Source organism: Miscanthus floridulus, chromosome 18 (genome assembly GCF_019320115.1).
Source record: "Miscanthus floridulus cultivar M001 chromosome 18, ASM1932011v1, whole genome shotgun sequence".
Classification (NCBI taxonomy): Eukaryota; Viridiplantae; Streptophyta; class Magnoliopsida; order Poales; family Poaceae; genus Miscanthus; species Miscanthus floridulus.
Genome location: NC_089597.1, coordinates 102727450 through 102734304, shown reverse-complemented (window position 1 = coordinate 102734304; position 6855 = coordinate 102727450). Strand labels below are relative to the sequence as shown.

General features: G+C 53.9%; 1 pseudogene; it reads left to right on the top strand.

Annotated features, from left to right (window-relative positions):
- Positions 1–420: 420 nt before the first annotated feature.
- LOC136523040 (G-type lectin S-receptor-like serine/threonine-protein kinase LECRK2) overlaps positions 421–6855 on the top strand; it is a 29310-nt pseudogene continuing 22875 nt past the window's right edge.

The window sequence follows — 6855 nt, the reverse complement described above, 5'->3', positions numbered from 1 at the left end:
GCTACCGAGCTCCGCGAGGCGCGAGCGGCTGTAGCAGACAGAAACGGCCATGGCCCGTTATTCTTTGAACAAGGTAAAAGGAGAGGTTGCCCGTTCGTGGGAGGAGCTAGGACGGAGGAGACGTGCAGTGCAGCTGATGATGAGCTGCTGAGCCTGTGCTGAGGCAGTTGTTCCAGAAGACGCACGCCTGCACCATCAAGATCTCCTTGCGCCTTGACGATCCTGACATCCTCTTGCTCACCTCCCTTCGGTGCTCTCTTGGCAAAGACTTGGGCATGCACTCGACTCCGGGCGAAAACCGGCGAGACACGTCCTCTGATCCGCAACGACAGCATCCACGGCGACCGCTTCATGGCGTGGCGAGTAGTCGTTACTCATTAACCAACCCCCTGCGTCCACCCATCATCTCGATTAAAAGAGAAAACTTGTACACGGCGACACGCCATCACGACGCTTGCTCGGCAGGGACGGAGCTGCGATCATGCCGACGTTGCCCAGCTCTCCACTCCGCCGCGCTCTGCTTCTTTGCACCCTAGCAATAACCGTGCTGCTGCAACAAGCTCGATTCGTGCCGGCGGCGGCCGTGGCGCGGACCAACCTCACCGCGGGAGCCGCCCTGACGCCGCCTGGTTACATCACCAGCCCGTCCGGCGACTTCGATTTTGGCTTCCCGCGCCCTCGACGCCGACCCGACCAAGTTCCTCCTCGCGACATGGTTCCGCTTCGGGGACGATGCCGCCGGCGCTGGCAGCAGCTCCAGCTCCTCCCAGTCCCAGCCACAGTCCGTCCTGGCGCTCCGAGACTCGGGCAACCTCCAGTTCCTCGGAGACGGCGGGGGCGTGCTGTGGGAGAGCTTCTGGTACCAGACGGACACGCTTCTGCCGGGCCAGTCCATGGCCCTGGACGCCAAGTCCGAGGGGAAGCTCTTCTCCAAGCGGGCGGACACGGAGTTCACCACTGGCCGGTTCAGCATGGGTGTCCAACCGGACGGCAACGTGGTCCTCTACGTCGAACTCCTCACCGGCAACAACCCCGGCAACGCCTACTGGCAGGAGTACACCAACAGCCCCGATGGCAACACAACGGTCACCTTCGACGCCCAGGGCCGGCTCAACTACACCCTCACCAACGGCACCGTCTACAGCTTGATTTCGCCCCCGGCGAGCTTCACCACCGGCGCTGACTACTTCCAGTTCGTCAGGATGGACCCCCGACGGCATCGTCCGCACCTATGTCCGCAGCAAGAACGGCGGCAACACGTCGTCCTGGACCAGGTTGAGTCAGTGGCCACCCGACGGCTGCAACAAGAGAACGTCCGGGTTGCAGGGCATGTGTGGCCCGGGGTCTTAACTGCGTCCAGACCGATGACCGGCTCAACTGCGTCTGCCCGAGTGGGTACAACTACACCGACGCGCAGCACCCGGACAGCGGCTGCACGCTGGCGTTCGAGCCGCAGAGCTGCGGTGGCGACAACAGGTCCGACGAGTTCACGCTCGTGGAGCTCCCGAACATCACCTGGGAGACCTCGATATTGTTGGAAAATGGGGGTTTCCAGCATGTAGGACACGGGAGGCCTTGGCCCTGGATGCCCTGGGCAAAGGTACGAGAAGTAAAAGGTGGGCCCAAGATTAGTTAGGGTTTAAAAAAAACTCGACCGGGGGTTAAGACTGCCCCCGCAGCATTTTAAATAAGAAGAAGGATCTTCTCACCCAGTCGAGAAAACCCCCGAACCCCCGCCCCCACCCTTACACGGTGGCTTTCCGTCGCTCAAGTGAGAATTGGGCCGGTGCCCCCCCGGTGCTTTGGTTATGGGGACGGACGAGGGGATTTTTTTTAACCTTGGCCTGAAATTCGCTCCCACGTGGAGTCGAACCCAAGACCTGAGGAGTGCCGCTGGGTCACCTAACCGTTTGAGCTAGGCGCACTTTGGCAGATTAGTTAGGGTTTCATAAATGTATTCACCAACCTTCTCTTTACAGGATTTGTTCCTTCTTTTATATGGCACTGTTTGCTATCGCTCCGTATTACAACTTTACCCTTCGACAGTCGTAGTACATTGTCGGAATATTCCTATGCTAATACAAGTTGCCCGGGGCAGTTTGGGTATCTTCTTCTTCAACCGCCTATGCTTGTTGGGCCGTTGCCGTGAGCCCGTCAGCGGCCCATGGCCCAACGCCGCCGCCCCGCGGGAGCTCCTCTGGTTCCCGGGACCTCCGCCCGGGGTGCCCTCGCTAGGACCTTCACGTTGATGCCTGGACCGTGGCCTCAGCCTATACTGTAGGAGCCTTCACCTTCGGCCGTGTTCGGGCGCCTTCACCGAGGCTTCCGGGCCTTCACCCAGAGCGGCCGACCGAGCGAAGGTTTCCATCTTCTTTCCCTGCACATTGCTCATAAAACTTGTTAACCATTAGTTCTTAATGCTATTGCGAACCTAGGCCTCCACGACTCATAACCGTGTCCCAACAGTTCCCCCCTTGAGGGCATGGTCTGATGCTGGCAGGCCTTGTCCTCAAAATCTGGTCCTTTGGTTCTAAGGCACGGAGGCTCTTGCGCATGCGGAGGCTTCCCCCTTTCCCCCTAGATCACCTGAATCAGACCGTTGCATTGGTGACGTGTCGCCGTTTGGTTTGCTGCGGTGGCTCTAGAACCGACGCATTTTGAACGGATGCGACCGTTGGCCCCTGAAGTTGAAGCAGCGGGGCGAGGGCTATATAAGGGGGCGGTAGGTGAATGCTGCACCGTATCGACCGTGTTGTCGCTTTCCCAGCCTTTACTTTCCAAGCTTTTTCCTCTTGCTCTTGGCCTTCGCCAATTTGCTTTTTAGCCTTCGCTCCCCTTGGTTCTTGGCTGACGCTTTGGAAGTGGCTTCTCCCGTCAGTCCTCCTCCTCGCCGAGCTACTTTCTTCGGTCTGTACCGCCGTCTTCTCGGTGTTAGGGCGATTGGGTGGTCTACGTGCTTTGAGGAGTGCATGGTCGCCAGTGCGGAGGCGTAGGAGCTAGCGGAGGATCTCGGGAGTGTTGAAGCCTCCGTTGCGGATCTCATAACTGCAGAGGACGTGGAGGATATGGCTGGCCCGAGCAAGACGTGGGACTTCGGCCCCTCGCTCATGACAGCGGACATGATTGAAGAGCTGCGGAAGTTGGGCTGTTTTGGTGAGGCCAAGGTGAAGCCTCCGGAAGGGGAGACGGTTCCCAAGCTGCAGGCCACTGATGCCATGGTTTTTAGGGATTTCTTCATGAGAGAATTCCTTATTTGACACTGAGAAAATGAGTCGTTCCTTTCTTGGCCCTGAAATTTTCTTCGTTTCCCTGTTTGACACTCACTTCAACTTTCATCCCTAATTTGACACTACCATCAAATCTGTTAGCTAACGGTGTTAACTGGCTATTAAAAAGACGTTTTTGCCCCTAGAAAAAAAAGCGGCGAAGCAAATTTGAGAGGAAAAAAAAACCTGCGCCTTTTTTTGCAGCTGGGCGCATGCATCAGAGGCGGGCGCAGGTTTTTTTCCTCTCAAATTTGTTTCGCCACTTTTTTTCTAGGGGCAAAAACGTCTTTTTAACAACCAGTTAACACCGTTAGCTAACGGATTTGACGGTAGTGTCAAATTAGGGATAAAAGTTGAAGTGAGTGATAGGGAACGAAGAAAATTTCAGGGCCAAGAAAGGAATGACTCATTTTCCCAGTGTCAAATAAGGAATTCTCTCTTTCTTCATTTGCGGCCTTCGCTTTCCAACGGCCCGCTTCCTTCGTCAAGTCCTGGAAGCGTTTGAGGTACAGCTGCATCACCTCACCCCCAACGGGATTGTTACTTTGAGTAAATTCTACTGGTCGTATTTGTCTTATGGTGCGGAGCCCAATGTTGGTACTTTCTGTGAGTACTACGAGCTCCAGTGCCAGTCCAAATGGGTTGGCGAAGACCAATTGATAGCCCAGTATGGGAGCTATGCATTCATGCCGCGGAGGAATCAGAAGGGCGAGAAGTTGGAAATTTCATTCGCTCAGAAGAACAAATGGTCGAAGGATTGGATGCAGTACTGGTTTTACGTGAGGACCGGGGTCTTGACTTCTATTGGCCAGGATGGAAACAAGAATACTCATTATCCGTTGGCGTCTGTGATGACCCCAATGAAGCCTTCGACACAAGGAACTCCGGGTCCGAGGACTTCTGAGGGGCGCAAAGCCTGCGATAAGGCTTTTGCCTTGGTCTGTCGGTACTCCAGAGGTTAGGATCTGGTGGAGGAAATGATGGCGGCTAACTGTTGGCCGCTTGGCTGGAATAGACCCGCCATGACTATTGAGATGGTCAACCTTCCTGTCTTTGGCGAAGGAGTTGGGGTTCCCTTCCCCGGTTTGGCTTTGAGAAGAAGGAGGGTCGGGCTGCTGAGAAGTTGGTAAAGTTTGTCGAGGCGGGGGCGTGTGAGATACTTGGTGAAATGTCTGACAAGGAGTATCTGGCGCGTCGGGCCCTCACCGGCACAATGCCCTGTCTTAACAGGGTTTTTGAAGAGTTTGGGATCCACCACGAGGAACATGATGTTCCTGCGAAGGTGCACAAATCCCTAGAGGACAAGGCGAAGAAGGCCACCACCAAGAACGCGACTGCTACGGTGGAGGCAAAGAAAAGAAAGGAGGTTGGTGCATCCAAGGTCATCAGCAAGAAGCAGAAGACCTTGACCTCTTCTGCTGTCGCCTCTGCCGATGCCTCTGCCACTGCCTCCACTGATGATGATGATGAGGTTGCAGAAAACGTTGCCGCTGAAATAGGAGGGGAGCGCTCTGTCGCCTCTTTAGATCTTGGTGGCGACGACTTTGCTGATACCACCCTTCAAGGAATGGGTGGCGGCCCAACTGCTGAACCCTCTATCGTGGCACCTATGCCTGACATTTTGGGTGACGATTCTTCCAGCTCTGAGGGCGAAAGGTGCCGGTGGTGGCAACACCTCCCCGTCGAAAGATGCGGAGGCTGACAGCATGGACCACCACCATCCTATGGTTGCTCCTACTATGGAGGTGTCTGAGGATGTGGTGGAGGCGTATTCTCTAGCTGCTCTGTTCTAGAGCATGGCATTTTGCCTTGTTGCGCGGCATGCTGAAGATGTTGGTGATGTAGATGCTGCTTTGAGCCCTTTGCATCTAGGAGAGTAGCCACTTGGCTCTGCTCTGCCTTGCCGTTTGTCTTAAATTTTATCTGGACTTCACTTATTTTGCTTGCTTCAGCTGATTTGACGAAGGCTCTGGAGAACCCTACTGAGAACCCTAGTGATCCTGTGGGTGTGGACCTCGCTCGGATCGGCTTGGGAGCACTTCTGAGGCCTCCGCTTGTGGGTGTGACTCCTCGCCCAACTGCCTCGGGCCTAGCTGGTGGTAAAGGTTGGTTTTGCTTGTTTTCTATTTCTGCGCTATCTCTATTTTATTTGAGTTTTGCTGATGTTTAGTTGCTATTTTAGGTGCCTCCGACAGCACAATAAGTGGATGGGCGGATGTCCTTGAAGCTGTTTATAATGATATAGGAGGTTGATATTTCTATTTTTTTTGTTTTTTTTTGCTTTTGGTCTTACGTTTCTTATGCTTGATTTGCTGTTAGGCCGCCTCCGCCACCACTTGAAGAGTGTTGATTTCAAGCTGCTGTGGATGAATTTAGAGCAGCAATGTGTGGTACGTTTCATTTTCATTTTTTCTACCATTGCTCTGTTGTGCCATGGCTTACCTTCATCTTGATTGAGCCATTATCTTTCAGAGGCCATCGAGGAGCGTGGCACGCAGGAGGTGGTCAACCGCAATCTGGTTATCGAGGCCCTAAAGAAAGTGGTGGACACTCTTGAGGCCGAGAAGATCTGGCTTGCAGGGGAGGTTGGTGGCCTCCGCACTGCCCAAGCTAACTTGGAGGGGCTACAGAAGAATGTTGATTCGCTGAACAAGGAGGTAGATGGCACGAAGGCTGTCAAGCAATTGGCTGCTGAACGTGCCCTAAAAGCTATTGAGACGGCCGATAACCTTCACAAGGAGGTGGACGCCGAGAGAGAGTCTAGTGTTGCCTTGAAGGCGCAAGTGGACATGCTGACTAAGCGCCTCGAGGACACCAAGGCTGTTCGATTGGCCACAGTTGAGCTCTAGGTGCATGAAGGAAAGAGACCTTGAGGCCCCGGTTGATCTTGGAGTGACTTCGTGTAATGTCAAAAGATCGGTCCGTAACTTTATGAAGTCGTTCTAGGTGAAGTTTGGCCGGGTGGAGGCTCGCTCGATGGCGGAGCCACGACGTGCTGCGGTTGGTTTTATGTGACTTTGTGTTTTTTCTCGGTTTGTATGTGCTTTGTTCGTTGTGTTTACAAGCTTTGTTTTTCTTTGTAGAAGTTGCAGAAGGCAGAGGCTGCGCGTGGTACTGTTGGGGCGCTCTCTTCCTAGGCTATAGAGGCACCATCCTCGAAGGCTCCCTCCCATGCTACTGAGGTCCCGAAGTCCAGGGAGCCTACGCCTGCCCCTGCTGATCCAGAGGTGTAATGCCTAGGTTTTAACTAGATTCTTAGGTTTGGTCTTAGGCGATGTGCGGCAAACGCCCGCCCTTTTGTGTATATTTTTAGGTCTAAATTGTGAACTTGTCCTGCGCAGGTTTCCTTCTCTAGACCTGTGCAGGACATACATCCTGTGACTATGTATCAAGACGAAATTTATGTTAGTGGTGAACTATGGCAATATTGGCGGGAAGCTTTCCCCGGTGTTCTGATTGTGATATGTTTGTGTTCGTGAGGTATGATATTGATGATGAACGTGCAGAGTTTACTAGGCCACTGGCCTAGCGAGGGCCTCAACCTCTGGTTTAGTATTAGGTTTATGTTTTTGTTGGTTTGCCTTTGTGG